We start from the raw sequence: 17,580 nt of genomic DNA, 5'->3' as shown, positions 1-17,580 counted from the left end.
ATGTGTGTCACCTGAGAGTTAAAACACCCCCTCTCTTAGTGGCAGCAAAGAAATACATAGTACCAGTTAAGAGTTCCAGTCTAAGGAAAACTTAACAGACATGTTCAGATCCAAGCTTTGGTGCTTTGAACTTCCACTGATTATTAAAACTTCCTTTGAAAAAAAAAAAAAACTTCCTTTGACTTATTTTCTCCTTTCTTCTGTAAATAAGATTAATGTTGCCTGAGCCCTAGAATTGTTTCAAGGCCTATATTGAAGACATGAATGTATGCACTTGACCAAGTATCTGGCACAATGTGGTAACTCAGTAAATGTTATGTAAATTATAAATTGCTAGGTGCATACACACATGCACACACATATATTTGTATACCTATATTAAACCTCACACTATTTATGAGAGACTAACAATGTATGAATCTGTTATGTTTTGCTGTTGCCACTGCTTCTTCTGTTATATAATTACATAAAATCTCTAAGGAAAAATGAACACAGGAATAACTAAAATATAGCTCTGGAGTAGAGTATAATCTGCATATGAGCACTGATCATGATGAATTACTCTGTGTATATTCCAATGTTTCAATACTTTAAAGTAGGCAATTGTATTTCATGAAAAAATATTTTTGAGATTTGTATCATCATTTTGATGTGAAAAATAAATTGAATATCAAGTCTTTTACATAAGATTGTGAGTGGAAACACTTTTTTTATTTTTAGGGCAGCCTGGGTGGCTCAACAGTTTAGCACTGCCTTCAGCCCAGGGCATGATCCTGGAGAACCCTGATCGATGGAGTCCCATGTTGAGCTCCCTGCAGGGAGCCTGCTTCTCCCTCTGCCAGTGTCTCTGCCTCTCTCTCTCTCTCTCTCTCTCTCTCCTCTCTGTGTATCCTCATGAATAAATAAATAAAATCTTAAAAAAAAAAACAAAATAAAAATAAAAAAATAAAAGTTTTATTTTTAAAAAACCTATATTCTGATTCATATTTCTAATGTTCCACAATATTTTAATTATCGTATTTGGCTGTATATGCTTTACAATAGGAATTTTACTTAATGCTACATGCATGAGACTCATTTAGTGTATTTTGAGTTTGACATTTCAACTGGCCTACCCATTTTAAGTCTAAAAAATGAAACAAGTGGGATGGCTCAGTGGTTGAGCCTTCGGCTCAGGGTGTGATCCTAGTCCTGAGATCGAGTCCTGCATCAGGCTCCCTATGAGGAGCCTGCTTCTCCCCCTGCCTATGTTTCTGCCTCCCTCTGTGTCTCTCATGAATAAATAAATAAAATGTTTTAAAAATTAAAAAAAAAGAAAGAAGTTATCAGCCTTCCCTTTGAATGTCTTATTTAATACAGAATACTAGATTATTGCTGAGACATTGTCATAGCTTCAAACTCTAATTGTGGCTTTAGACTTAATTCCCAAGGATAGCTTGGCCTTCATTTTTTTTTTTTTTTGATACTTCACAAAGCATAATACCTATGTAATAGTTAACTTAGCACTTACAACTGGAGAAAAAAAATGCATTTGGCTCTCTAAAATTTCTAGTACTTTTGGTAAAAGAATCTCATGAACTAAACTCTTGCTATCTCTTGAAGCATAATTTAAAAATTTTCCTAAATAACAAATCTAGTGCATATTATCTGGAATTACAATTATGTAACTTCCACTGCCATCACTGCAATGGAATACCTTTTATAATTAACAGGCATGCAGTCATGCTGGGCAAAATGGAATAAGAAATCAAATTATCCCCTAGTGGAGGTATAGTAGGCCTTGCTGGGTTGCTCTTAGGGAGGGAAAAATGTTTTCACTGTGCGCATGGGGAGAGGAAAGACTCGATAAATAATTTGTTTTTCATCACTCATCTTAATGCCAGCTCTGACCCTCAAATAGTAAACCATGTGCAATTTCATGAAGGTACATCAAATGACATTTTATCCTTTTTTAGATCTAGAAAAATGAATTTAAGGATGAGGAATGGCTGACTTTAGCAAACAGATTAAAAATAGCACATTACCTAAACGTTGAGTAACTCAAATTTAAAAAGCACACAGGCCTTCACATGTAAAACCAAAGTGTTTTTGGCTATTGAGAAGACAGGTTGTGACCTGGCTTCTAGCCTGTCTCCATTCTTGACCTCCTTTCTTTTAGTTCAAAGAGATTAAATCCATTTTCCTGGGCCAGCCATGGATGAGAACACCATGGACACTTTGGCTTTGAGATAGAGAAGGAAGAAATGGAGAAAAGGGACGATGAGCTCATAGGTCTTTTCCATCGCTGTAGTCTGGGCTTTTGCCATCCCATCCCACACAACCCAGACTCCAGCCACCCGGCTCTCTTGCTGTTCCCCAAACATTTAACTAAGTGCACCTTTGCACACACTGTTCTCTCTAATACTACCACCCTCATTTCTGTTTTGCAAACTCCTACTCATCTGTCAGGAAGTTTCACCCACTCTGTGAAACTTTCCCCAGTTCATCAGCAGAGACAGTCTTTCCTATTAGACTCTACACCACTTTGTTTATTCCCACTCTTACTCCATTTATTTTAAACATGTCTCAATTTCTCTGCCTCTTATACTCAGCTTCTTCTATAAACCATAGAGACTTCTATGTCCATACTGCAGGTAGGTAGATAAACGGTGTTGTAAATGTAGACACAGTTGGAAACAGAGAACAAGACAAAAAAAAAAAGAACTAGCATCAGGGATAAAGATGTAGAGATAGTGGTTTAAGTACCTAAGGGAAGAAGCTCAGAAACAGGATAGCACTGGATCTTATATTTTCTCTGAGATCTGAAATTGGGATAAGTTGGTGGGGGTGGGGGACATGATAACTGAATTTGCAGTTAAGCTGCATGAACACTGTGTACATTGTAAGAGTTGGGGGTAGGAAGCAGCAATATTCCCATGCACTTATGGTAGATTTATTTGATTAAACTGGTCTTTCAAACTGAGTTCTGAGTCCTGAATAGGAAGCATAGAGAGTATTTGAATAAGTGTAAATAAACGTGAATGGGCTTAATTAGATGAAAAGCCATTTGTTTTCAAATGAAGTGGCAAATGCTTTTGTTAAGTTAAACTGGATGAAAATAGAACCTGCATTACAATAATGTCAAATATACATTCCAGGAAGAGGATGGGCTTCAGAAATAATTGAGAAATAAAGGAAAGTAATCTAAAACCCAGTCTCCCTTTCCACATAAATCCACCTGCTATAGATACCAACAAATAAATAAAAAAAAAAACCTGGGAGTTCCTTCTGCTACGAAGGTCAAACACATGATATAAAAGAAGACCAAACTCATTAAGTACCTGTTTAGGTTGAGAGTGCCTTTAAGAATGAAAATTAAGATGTATTCAACACTCAACACCAAGGCACCAAAGAACATAACCCAGATGAGCTAATCTGCAAAACTGGAGTAAAAATGAGCTAATGCTGTTAGGGGATTGTATGCAAACTATGGCAAGAGATCAATAACAATTGAAAGGAGGAGGAGGAGAAAAGCTGCTCAGCTGCTAACAATAAAGCAGCAGCAAAAATGCATTAACTATTTCAGTAACTGGTAGGATAATGTAGGAATACTGACTAGATCAACCCTATAGCTATATTTACAGTTTTGCCTGCCTTCCTTCCTTCCTTCCTTCCTTCCTTCCTTCCTTCCTTCCTTCCTTCCATTGGGAGGGGTCAATGCGTGGAGAACAGAAGTGGAAGATGAAGGATTTGTTCATCTTTTTCTCATTCTCCCCACAGCTGACCTATAAAAGCTATCTTCATCATGATAAAGAGACGCGCGTAACATTATTCAGGCTGGCAGTTGAACTGACAACACATTTTATATATTACCCAAAATGTTGAAGAAGAAAATTTGCAATAACCTAATATTCATTTGTAAAAGCATGAAGTTGGCTTCATCAGCTAAGAAATTGAATTTGCGAGCTGTTAAATGTCAGAGCTGACTCCTGGGAGTTTTTGAGGTGGGATGATGTGGTGAAGGGCAGGCTTCAGGTCATGTTTTATACAAGAAGTTTAATTGTTCTGGCTAGGAAGTAGAAGTGACTCATTGAGTTGAAGTGGTCTCTATCTCCCAACACAGATTTCAAATGAGGGAGGATAGTGCAGCAATAATATCTTAAAAAGAATTGGACTAGTTCACTTCGGTCTTTTAACTACTTCCATCCAGATTCATTTGTTTTGGACACAAAAGTTGATCACAGGCCAATGATAGCAAAAAATAGTGTCTCTGTCACCCCTTTTGAACCCATACAAACCTTTTCACTGTGTTTAAACCAGGCTTTTTTTTTGCCAAAGAAAATTGCATGCTATTCGGCCTTTTCTGAGCTTTTATTGAAGAACGTTAAATGGTTTATAGCTGTCAAGAATTGTAAAGTCATCAAGACACCAAGTTCGTGGTATGGTATTTTCCAGTTGTGTTTTGACTATTGTCTCAGAAACCTTCATCCCACTCAGGTATGATTGTTTTTTATTTGATGTCAGAGGACCATTCACACTAATTTTTTATCTGTAAGGTTTAGATGCTGAGTTCTTACATCACTTTAAAATAGCAATGACCAGCTGGGGATTTCTAATCACAGCATTTGCTAGTTACCTACCATTCTCTTTAACCACTCTTCTTTTGCCACTGATACTGCTAAATCTGCACTTAAATTTAAGGTATCTCTTTCTTGTTCAATGAACATTGGTTCTCTGAAGAAAAATTTATTGCCAGAAGAATGTCACCATTAGCTTACAGTAACCACTGTCTCTGCAAACTTCACCCCCAGCAGACAAACTATTCAAAAAGACAAACTGAAACAACTCTTAAGGAGGGTAAATAACCATCTCTAGGAAATCCTATGTCAAGAAACAAAAACAAAAACTGACCTAGACAATTTTTGTGGAGAAAACAAACAAAACAAAAGTTGACTAGGGAAATGGGTAAGTGTTGTACTCAGGACAGTCAGTACAGAGAGTCTGTGGTGGGAAGAGCTTGTTAGCTAATTAAAAGAGATATTATAAAATAGAAGATCAGGAAAGTATACTAGAGTGAAATCATAAAGGATCTCAAATTATCAGGCTGAAAAATTTGGATTTTATTCCACTAAAATGGTAAAGTCAAAGTAGTCAAAACATGGTGGATGTTTTTAGAATAGTCTAGAAGGTTAGGGGGCCATTTTGATTTCCCAGATCTAAGGCAGGCAATAGGAATAGAAAGAAGTCAAATTTGCTGGAAATCATAAAGGCAGAATTCAGAGGATTTGGTAATGGATTAAAATAGGAAGTAGAGGCACCTGGGTGGCTTAGTGGTTGAGCATATGCCTTTGGTTCAGGTCCTGATCCTGGGGTCCTGGGATTGAGTGGATCTCACTCTGCCTTTGTCTCTGCCTCTCTTCTCTGTGTCTCTCATGAATAAATAAATAAAATCTTATAAAATAAAATAAAATTGGAAGTAATAAGGGAACTGAGAGAGTGGAAAATCCTTCACAGTGGGAAAGTAAAATAACATGACCTATTTTGGTGAAGATGAACTTAGGCACCTGTGGTTCACTCTCAGCATAGTACCTTGATGAAGGAAGTTGAACCATCAGCTCACAAACTCTGGAAAGATCAAGGCTATAGGACTAGAATCAGGGGTCCTCATCATGAATGTAGTCATAAAAGTTTAGGGAAAATGTGAGCTAAAAATGAGAATGGGTAAAATGAGGTAAAGAGAGAATTGACACTTGTAGTCAAGCAGAGCAAATTGAAAAGATGCAATGTTATTTCCGATTTCTCCCGAAGCGCCAAGACAACAACAATAAAGGGATAAAAAAGAAACCTCAACCCCCCACCCCAAAATAAAGAGTAACAGTTAAAAAGAGAAGCAAAAATGAGATACTATCCACATTATGAAAGCTGAAAAGCAGAGTCACAAGTTGTACCTGACTTAACATTGTGAAAATGCTAAGTACATAGTTGGCAATGCCAAACTATGGCCAAAAAATAGAGCCAGACTTCACAACACTATTTTAAAAAGGCTTAAGAATTGGAGGTGGCTGGTACCTTGAAAGTAAAGGTTCCAGTGGATCTGAATGCAGGACGACTGGTTTTAATTCTGAAAAAATTATAAAAATATCTTAAACAATCATATTCCTTTCTCAATTCTATGCAGCTAAGAAGATTATTCCTTTCCCAGTGAGGTGGAAAATTAAGTGGTTGACTGTCCAGAATGGTTGAACGGGAGAAGCTCTGAACTCAGGATATATTCACACCAGGAAGTATTAACACCAGGGAGCGGCTCCAAAAATAAGAGGTTATATGAAAATCTACTAAAAAATGACAAAAGTCCACTCATCTCCCGACTCAACTTCCAGAGTACGACTGGTAGATCCTCATGTAGAAAATCAGACAACTTCTCTGGGGTAAAGTATTAACTGAGAGAGAAGACCAACACTTAGTCACACTTTGAATTCTTTCAATTAATACTAACACCCTGCTGTTTAATTATCACATAGTCAGGTCCACCCCTTGACAAATGCTGTTGCTTTCACACAGCCCTTTTTTGAAGTATTGAAATATAATATAGAATGTTTGGAAATGAAGAATTGGGCACATAGGTATTTTATTATTATTAATTTTTTTTTAAAAAAGCTAGGGGCTTGAGAAGAGACAAGGAAGGACAGAGTAAGTAACCAAATATAAGAAGGAAAAAGGATTTTTTAATGGTATGGAAGATTACATACAATGAGTTGTTTTTGTGAAGGAAAAAAATCAGAAAGATTAAAAATCCACAAAAGGGGAATTATTTATTAGTCAAGGGAAGAAACTAGTGGTTTTATAGCATTTGGATAAAACCAATTCATTCATTCAAACATATGATATCATTGCAGTGTCCAAGGCTCAAGGCTTGGGTGATGATGAAATACAGATAGGAATGAAATAACACTCCTGACCTTAAGTTGTTCACATGTTGAATAAATACTTGTAGCCTGATTGAAGGAGAAAGGAAAGTCTAATTCTCTGTCTTTGCACTTAGGAGGCAGCTAATGATTTGGTCTTTGCTAAACATGGCATAGGGTCATGGAGGTTTGGGAATGCTCCGTTGGATCAGACCATCCCTGCCTTTTTAATGCTGGAAATGAATTGTTGGGGAATGCAAAGGTTGTTTCTGTGCAGTCATCCTTTAAAGTTAAAAATATGCCCAGAATAGCCTAAGCCTCCCTTCTTACCCTCATGGTACCAAATCTTAAGTAACACAAATGACAGAGAAGCTAGGTTGACATATAATGTAATGAAATATCATTGTGCTATGAAAGAAAAACTTTATGAGACCAGAAAAATGATGAATTCTTTCCACAATGTTCCAGATCCATCATAGTTATAACCAAATGAGAGTTACATTTTAAGAAAATAGTTCCCAACAGAATGTACATCAGAGGCATTTGAAAAGGATGTGGGATTAGGATATTCTAAAGTCTCAATGGGCATAACGAGACTGAAAACTGGGACAAACAAAGATGAGACGGCAAGAAAACCCAAGGCAAGGCCAAGGGAAAAAGAATGGATAAACAAACCTATTTGTAGGATCCATACCATGCTGGGGAAAAATGAGGGATACAGTTGGAAAGGTTGGTTGAGCACTGGAGTTGGAATTGTGTCTTTTAAATATTGACAATTTTGATCTTGATAATGAAATGGTAAAAAAAAAAAATCACTGGAATATACATTTTACTGTTAGATACGAGCGAACTGGAAGAAAGTGCAGGCAGGCAAATCAATCAGGAATCTTCTGCATAAGAAGAGAACAATCAAAATTCCATAATAGTAATAGACTTGGAAAGGAAGAGAGAAACAATCTTGGGAATAAATATATAAATATAATATATATAAATATATATAATAAATAATAAATAATAAATAAATAATAATAAATAAATTACTATTTTCTTGCCTCTAAGATAAATTTTAAGAATTTAAAGGATTTTATAAAGATATGTATTTACATTTTGAAAGAGTTTCAGACTTTTTTCTGTTGCATGGCTCACTTTATTTCACATTCTTCAAATGGATCCTTTGATATTTATCTGATAAAAATATAATAAAAATCAAGTACTAATCTTCTGTAAGTAAGAATGAGTTTGCTATTAAAGGAGAGGGATCAGTTGCATTTATTGTCTTATTATACTTTTCTCGAAGGTACAACATGTTCTCTTGCGTTCTTGTGGTCTCCAAAAATGTGTGTGTGTGTGTGTGTGTGTGTGAGAGAGAGAGAGAGAGAGAGAGAAGACAAGAAATAGAGACACAAAGATAATGGAGATGGTGAGACAGAGAGACAGAATGGGAAAGGGGAGGGAGAGACTAAGCACAAATGTTATGTATACTGTAGGGAAGAAGGGAAGGCAACATAAGATAATATATCACAAAAGGAGAATTATGTTTAAAATTGTGATCCGGCCCCATCCAGGAGCCCACTAATGATCACCTCATCAGAACAGAAGAAGACACTGATAATGTCTAGGAAATTCCAAGGGATTGGGGAGCTCTGTGTCAGGAACTCCCAAACATTAGAAAAAAAAAAAAAGATGCTCCTGGTGCTCTTATCATTTAAGAGATTATAATAGTGTTAGGAGCTCTGTGCTAGGAATCAAGGGCAAAGACCAATCTATGTTCTCTATTATTTCACAGGACCCTTTTTACTTTAGTTACTGTGCAATTTCCCCTAGTCATCCTCTGCATATTTTCATTTTTATTTTTTTAATTTCAATTATTTTTGTTATTTTAGTTTTTAAATTTTTTATTCCAATATAGTTAACATATAGTGCTGTATTACTTTCAGGTGTCCAATATGGTGATTCAGCAATTCTATACATTACTCAGCGCTCATTATGATAAGTATACTCTTGATCCCCATCACCCATTTAACCCATCCCCACACCCCTACCCCTCTGATAAACATCAGTTTGTTCTCTAAACTTAAGAGTCTGTTTCTTGGTTTCTCTCTCTCTCTTTCTCTCTCTCTCTCTTTTGTCTTTGTTTGTTGAAAGAAGTCCAAACTGAGGCAGAATTGAAATATCTGAAATACTGATTTCTAGCTTTTATTCTAAAGCATTCCTCTTAGCTTTGGGGAAGTAGTTCAGCCTCCTTACTGTTTATGTAAATCTCCAACTAGCTATTTAGATTTGTTCAGATTCAAGTAACATTTATTGAGTGCTTGCTAGCTGTTGTGCACTTTCACACACATTATTTCATTGAATCCTTACAGGCCTGAGAGAAAGAGGTAATCATCCTTCTTTCTTTTTTTTTAATAAAAGAGTATTTTATTGGCTCACATAAGTGAAAACACCAGAAGACAGAATCACATTCAGAAATGGTTGCATCTAGATGCTCAATGAGGTAACCAGAGATCATCTAAATAAACTTTTTATTTTAAAGCAGGTTTAGACTTACAGAAAAAAATATAAAAATACCAAGAGAGTTCTTATATAGTGCCCACACCCAGTTTCACTATTAGTAGCATCTAAAATTAATATGGCCCATTTGTCACAATCATGCACATTTGTATTTTAGGCTATTACTGTGCATTTAAGATTAAGCTAGCTGCTCTGTCTTTAAATCCTACATCATTCAGGTTGAAAAAATCTTTTCCTTTCTAGAAAGTAATAGTTTACATATGACTCAAGGAGAAAAACTTGAGCATCCCAGAAAGCAGCATGTTATCCTAAGAGAAAATCCAGTTGGGGAGAGCTGATGAAGTTGAAGTTCTTGTTATTTATGTGGATACCTTGCAACAAATTATTATTTGTCTCCTTAGATTTTATTGCTTCAAATATAAAAACAAACCTAATTACTTTGTATTCTAATTTTGCTATTTCTTATGAGTGATTATTTTAAAATTTTGCTAGGCTTTTTAATGATTTCATGTTCCTCCATTTGCACTATTCTGGCTTTTTATACGTGTACAAGAAATATGCTATGTAGGGACATCTTCAGGTTTCTAATGGCATATGATTAGATCTTTTACCCTTGAAATAAAAGGTACTCTTGGTTTTCATTCTTAAGTGTATCATATTGTGTTGACATGTATGGCTATCTGTCAGCTGCTTGAAAAAAACTACCCAGAGTTAAACCAATTCCCTTGTTACTGCCAGATTTATAACTGAAATTATTTGCTTAATACTTGTAGAATATCTGGGCTACTTGGGGTCTGTTACCTTAATTCTAGCAGAAGAAGAACCTAGGGCTATATGAGGGAAGTGGATATATTATTGAAAGGCAGTAGAGTGCCTGAGGCAGCCATGCCTCCTATTTCTGGTGGCCTTCCTGGATGGCCACGTATAATGTCATACCTTTCCTCTCCACTCTGTACATGTCCTCATCTCTGTAACTAAGCTTCGGGCTAATATCTTGGCAACTACTCTATTCCTCTACTATAATGGCATCTTTAGGGACTACTGTAAGGATAAGGTGTCCAGGTTGGCCTGGCCATCAAAATTGGCCAGGGAACATCTTCATTCATGGCCCGCATATCCCAGCCTGTCTAAGCCTTGTGGGCATAATCAACTCTCAAGTTCCCTCTTCATTTAATCTAATTATCGCTGTTCATATTAATGATCCAGACTTTGCCCCATCATATCTTTTCTTTTTTTTCCCCCATCATATCTTTTCTTCCTCATCATGGTACCTGCATAAAAAAGATTTCCAGGAACAACCTCTGTAATGAAATGGGTATAGGCACTAAATGCATTTCTTTTTTAGCTGATATAATTTCAGATTTTTTTCTCCCCCTTCCTTTTTGTTTATTCTGTGGGCTTGGCTCTGGCCACACACACACACACATACACACACACACACACACTAATCCTCAGTTCACTAAGATGTGATCTGTAATAACAGTATAGGTAGAAGTGAAGAAAAACAAATTGTAAGAAAGAGAGTGAACTGCTACATATGCTCATTCTTCATCTTGGTCCCCAGCCTGGAAAATGATCTCTCAAGTAATGTCTCTGGTCTTAGACTCCTTTCTCCCAACCCAAATGCTTTGGGAATTAAGACAATCTGCCTTTACTCATCTTGCACTGAAAGTCACTGTAAAACAAATGTAGACCTTTATCGTTCCCTACCAGATTTCAGAAAGTGAGGAGAGAAAAATGAAGGAGAAAGTCTCCCAACACATGCTCTCTGAGACCTCCCAAGAAAACAAAAATCTTCTAAGAGGGAAATAGAAGAAATCTTTATAAAATACCTGTATGTGACTGGCAGTATCTGCCATGGAATTTACAAAGATGAATAAGACATAGAACCCACTTTCAAAACTCTCATAGTCTACAGGGAGAGATGAGTCCATAACCCTAAAACACAATGAATCCTAATAAATATGGTCACTAGAATATATGTGATCCTATAGAAATGCAAGGGTCTAAAGCAAAAAAGAGTTCTTTGTCCAGCTGTTAGGGCTGTATGTGTGCATGCATTCAGAAAGAGATCACAAAGTATAATGGGGAAAAAAATGGTGTTTGGGGTTGAATCATAGTCCTGCCATAATCTGAATAACTGTGGAGAAGTTATTTAAACTCTCCAACTTTCCATTTTTTATATGTGAAATAAGGATAATTATACCCCATTTACATCTTATATGGTTATTATGAAGATTAAATTAGAAAATGTAAACAAATCATCTAAAATCATTTCTGAAACTAAGTTGGAACTTCATAAATATTTGTTGAATGTAAAGGGATTGTTTAATTTGGTGATCAAAATGAATTTTCTCATGAAAATATGATACAGTTTGTGGTTATTTAAAAACGACAATTACTACAACAAATTTATTCCCATTAGCTATACCTTAAATAAACTTACTGAATGGATTATATACATATTACAGTTATTTTTAAACGTTTTGTATGGTTACTGTGTGTCCAATTTCTAAGCAAGCCACTTAGAAACAAGTTTCTGAAAAATAAGATGTCTCAGACTTGTATGTATTTGAAAGGCTGCCTTCATGTGTGATATTATCTGATTCTACAACAGACTGAATTCAGACTGGAACTGCAACATCGGCTCTTTCTGGGTCTTCAATCTGTCAGCCCACCCTGCAAATTTGGGCTTGCCAGTTTTCATGCTCAGGTAAACCAGTTCCCTAAAGTAAATCTCTTTACATATAAAGATTTTATTGGTTCTGTTTCCCTGAGAGACACACTTTGGTCATAGATCAGGAGACTTAAGATATCGACTGTCCACTAAGTGATCTGTACACTTAATGAAATCCCAATCAAAATGCCAATAGGGATTTTTGGAGGGATAGAAATTAATCAGCTCATTATACAATTCATATAAAAACACAACCTGGGGGTCACTAGGTGGCTCACTCAGTTAAGCATCTGACTCTTGATTTCAGCACAGGTCATGACCTCAGGGTCGTGAAATAGAGCACCCCATAGGGCTCAGTGCTGGGAGGGGAGCCTGCCTAAGATTCTCTCCCTCCCTCGCTTTCTACCCCTCCCTCGCTTGTGTGTATGCATATACTCTCTCTCTCTAAAAACACAAAACTAACTAACTAACAAAAAAAAACCCCCACAAAACCTTGAAAACCAGACCAGGGTTAAAAAGACCAGTTAGAGAGCCCAAGACTTGTTATAAGGCTATGATAATTAAGATAGTGTGGCATAGGTGTAAAGTTAGAGAGATGGGGAATTAAATTAATGACATGGGTATAATTTAGAAATAGATCCAAACACATATAAAAAGATATTTTTACAAAGGTGCAAAAGCGATTCAGTGAAGAACACATGATCTTTTAAAAAAGTGAAGCTAGAACAATTCGATGTACATAAGCAAAAATTAACCCCAATCTACACCATACACTATACACAAAAATTTACTCAAAATGGATAATAGATGTCAATGTAAAGTCTAATTCTATAATTTCTTGATGAAAACATAAAACTCTTTGACCTTGGGTTAGACATATTTCTTAGATATGACAGTTAAAGTACAATCCATAAAATTTAATAAAATGATAAATTGCACTTGCTCAAAATTTAAAACTTCTCTTCTTTCTCTTCTTCTCTTCTTTGAAGTTTTCTTTGAAAACTTCTCTTCTTTGAAAACTTCTCTTCATTCTCTTCATTAAGAGAATGAAGAAATAAGCCACAGATAGAGAAAATATTTGCAGAGCATACATCTGCTAGAGAACTTGTATCTAGAATATGTGAAGAACTTTAAAAACTCAATAACAAGAAAATTAAAAGCTCATTTTTAAATAATGGGCAAACGTTTGAATAGACACTTCCTCAAGGAGGATATTCAGATGGCAAATAAGCACATGAAAATGCTCAGCATCATTAATGGGTAGAGAAATGCAAATTGAAACCATAATGAATAATCATGTATTACACTCCTATCTGGAAAGGCTAAAATTAAAAAAAAAAAAAAAAAACTGCCCACACCACATGTTGGTGAGAATGTGAAGAAACTGGATCTCTCACACAATGCTGGTGGGAATGTAAAACAGAACAACAACTTTGAAAAGCAGTTTAGTAATTTCTTTAAACCTTAAACATGGGCAGCCCGGGTGGCTCAGTGGTTTGGTACTGCCTTCCGCCCAGGGAGTGATCCTGGAGACCCGGGATCGAGTCCCATGTCAGGCTCCCTGCGTGGGGCCTGCTTCTCCCTCTGCCTGTGTCTCTGCCTCTTTCTCTCTCTCTCTCTCTCTCTCTGTGTCTCTCATGGGTGGATGAAATCTTTAAAGAAAAAAAAAAAAACTTAAACATACACTTACCATGTGCTTTTATCATCCCACTCCTAGGAATTTTTTCAAGAGAAATGGAAGCATACATATATCCAGACAAATGCTTATCCAGAAATGTTTATTTGTGATAGTTAAAAACTGAAAACCATCCCTGAAAAGGTGGGTTTATAAAGGAATTTCAGTGTGTCCATGCAGTGGAATACTACCCAATAATAAAATTGAACTAACTAATGATGAGCACAGTTATATGATGTCTCTTGAAATAATTATTCTGGATGAGAAAATCAAAGGGGGAAAGGTATGCAATATATGAATACTTTAAATATATGTCTGTAATACATAACTAAACTTTTTTTTTAATTTCTAAAGATATTAAGTGCATCTCTTCATGCTATTATAGAGTGATTTCCAGGGATTATTAGGTTAAAAACAATCAAGGTTGAATAACATATATATAATATGCTTCTCTTTAAGAAGAGGGATAAGAAGAGGCAAAAAGAACATAAGGGACATTATATATGCAAATATACCCATACATAAGGTATATATGTATAAAGTGTGTGTGTGTATGTGGATTTACACACATATGCTTTAGGAAAAATAAATGGAAGGATAACCTATTAAAAAATGTGATGGTTACCTATGGGAAGAGTGTGATCGGCGAAAAATGAATATTATTCAACATTGATATATAGCTGATATAGTTACCAAGTTTTAAGAGTAAGCAGAAGTATGTGGGTAACAAGTTAGAGAAAACTATATCCACAAAAATGAGAAAAAAAGTCCTCACCAGAATTTAAGATGCCAAAAGATACTAGAACAATATTTACAAATTTATGAAGAAAAGACAATGTGACCCAGAAAGTTTACATCATGTCAAATTATCATGTCAAATTTTCTTCAAAAGACATGGATCCTCAGACATGCAGGAACTCAGTGAATGCTGAGTATGCCTTGATAAACATACTTGAAGATAAATTCCTGTTCTCAAAGATTAATCAAGATAATTCAGGATTGGAGAAGCCCTAACAAAAATACTGTTAGTGAGCAGTGAATGAATATTTTTTTTATTTTATATTTTTATTTTATACACACACATACACACACACACACATACTGGACTTAAATGAATATGGAAATACAGTCTCAGAATTGGATATACATCTTATAAATTTTGACAATGGAGAAATAGTGATATAACTAAATGAACATAAGAGGGGCATTGGAAGTCTATGAGTACAGAACTTTCTCTTTTTCTTTCCTAAGAGATTGATAAATATCACATAAGTTTATAATATGTAATTAAGCATAATGATCATAGTTCTTTAATGTTTTTCACACTATTTTAAAAATATGAGTGATCTTTCAGAAACTTCTAACTCATGCTATGGAGAAACAACATTCAAAAAAAGTTCAGCAGTTCCTTTATTCATGTTTCTTTTTTTCCGTTAGCTTGATAAATTTAGCATTTTCAATAAAATAGTATGTGTGTACTTTTTTATAGAATCGCCTATCCATCCATCCATCCATCCATCCATCCATCCATCCATCCATCCATCCGTCTCTACCTACCTGTCCTCCCTATTTGCACATATACATCTAGGTTGATGTTTGCCAGATGTTAACCAAATATTTTGGCATGGAGAAATTTGGATACTTTTATTTCCCCTCTATCCTTTGCATTTTTTTTAAAAAGATGTATTTGTTTACTTGAGAGAGAGAACTCATGTGCAAGTTTGGGAGAGGGGCAGAGAAAGGAGACAGAGAATCTTAAGCCGACTCCCCACTGAGCATGGAGCCCAAGGCTGGGCTCAATATCATGATCCCAACATAATGATCTGAGCTGAAATCAAGATTCGGCCACTCAACCAACTGAACCACTCGGGTGCCCCTATCCTTTGCATTTTTTAATGTCATATATTTGTATGATGAATGGGAACCATTTTTTTTAATTAAGATTATTTTGTAAGGTACAGCTAAATTGATCAGGTAAGTCAACCAGTAGAGGAATTGGTGAGTATTATGGGCTGAAATGTGTCTCCCAGAATTACTAGGTTGAAGCCTTAACTCCCAATGTGATTATAGTTGGAAATAGGGACTTTAAGGAGGTAATTAAGATTAAATGAGGTCATAAGGGTGGTGCCTTAATCCCTTAGAATTACCCTTTTAAAGAGGAAGAGGCAGTAGAATGTGAACGTATAGAGGCAAAGACATGTGAGGACACTGATGAGAGACCTACCTGGAAACCAATCCTTCCAGTAGCTTGATCTTGGACTTCCAGCCTCCATGATTGTGAGAAAATAAAGTTCTACTGTTTAAGCCACCAAGTTTGTGGTATTTTGTTATGGCAACCCTAACAGACTAATACAGTGAGTAAATTCACCTTTATGCTGCCATTACAAAGAATAATCCAAATGTATACCTAGAAAATATCTTTGATACATCCATAAATGACAAAAGCAAATTTTAGAATAATACACATGTAATATGATTCAATTTCTGTTTCAAAGACAAAGACAGCAATACATAATAAATTCTGTGTGTATATGTTTTCATGTGTTTGTAAAAAGAGATACATACCAGACTGGTTTCCTCAGGGATGAGGCTATTGGGAGAAGAGTCAGAATTTTTTTTTAAAATTTATACATTTCTGTATTGCTTAAAATGTTAAAATAAACATGCATACTTTTGCAATTAAGTAAAAACACGGGGCACCTGCGTGGCTCAGGAGAGTTAAGAATCTGCCTTTGGCTCAAGTCATGATATCAGAGTTCCAGAATCAAGCCCTATGTTGGGCTCCCTGCTCATCAGAGAGTCTGCTTCTCCCTCTGTCCATCACCTTGCTTCTGCTCTCTCCCCTCTCTCTCTCCCACTCTTCCTCCCCATAAATAAATAATAAAATAAAATCTATTTTAAAAAAGAAAATATAAGTGAAAACTTATATTTTAAAAAACAACACAGAATATGTTTAGTTAGTGTTTGTGTGGTATGTGCCTATTGATTTCCATCTATATGTCATATTTCCAGCAACACTTTGTCAGGGATCCTAAAATCTTTCCAACAGAACTGCTTTTTTTTTTTCCTTATTAATGCAGATAACATAACAGTGTCTCTTCTTGCATTCCTGGCAACAATTCTCAATGTATATAATTACCACTTTGTTTTCAAACAGTGATTTTTCTCCCAAGATTTGTGCATGCATACACATAAGAATGGACACATATGTGTGTTTAAGTGGGCAAATAGGTAGGCTACAAGATTTATTTTTTATTGTATTTTAACTCAGAGTTGGCTATGAAACAAGAACAAGAAAAAAATCAAAACAATCCTATTTTTTTTTTTTTTAGAGAATTGCCAGGGTCTCTGTTTTGTGTTATATTCTACATACTGTCTAATTGTGGGTCTAATTAATATTAGACAGCTATAAAAATAACTTAAACTGAGAAATCCAAGTGATCACATATTATTGGCAAATACTTTTCTTCTCCTCAATCCAACAATTACCAGTCTAGAAAACTGGTAACTTACCTAAAGCCATTTTGATGAAACATTAAAAAAAGCTAAGGATTGAGTGGTTGCCTGTGGAAGACGAGATGGAATTTATCAAGTAAAACAGGAGCAGGGGTCACAGGGCCAAGAATGAAAAACAAATGCAAATCTATGAGCTGTTATTTTAAAACCAAAGAAAAGTAGGTTACACAAGCCACTTCCATTTTTAAATGCTACCTCTCTGGTGGTGTGGGGGGAAACCTTTGCTCACTTGTCCTTTTTGCTAAAGATGCTGTTTTTCCACGGAGGCAAAGAGTAATATTTGAGGAAGAGGTTTTACAGATGCAATTACAGCAAGA

The sequence above is a fragment of the Vulpes vulpes genome, chromosome 5 (assembly GCF_048418805.1).
Source record: "Vulpes vulpes isolate BD-2025 chromosome 5, VulVul3, whole genome shotgun sequence".
Lineage (NCBI taxonomy): Eukaryota > Metazoa > Chordata > Mammalia > Carnivora > Canidae > Vulpes > Vulpes vulpes.
The sequence above is the reverse complement of the archived record's forward strand: the minus strand, read 5'-3'. Positions refer to the sequence as shown.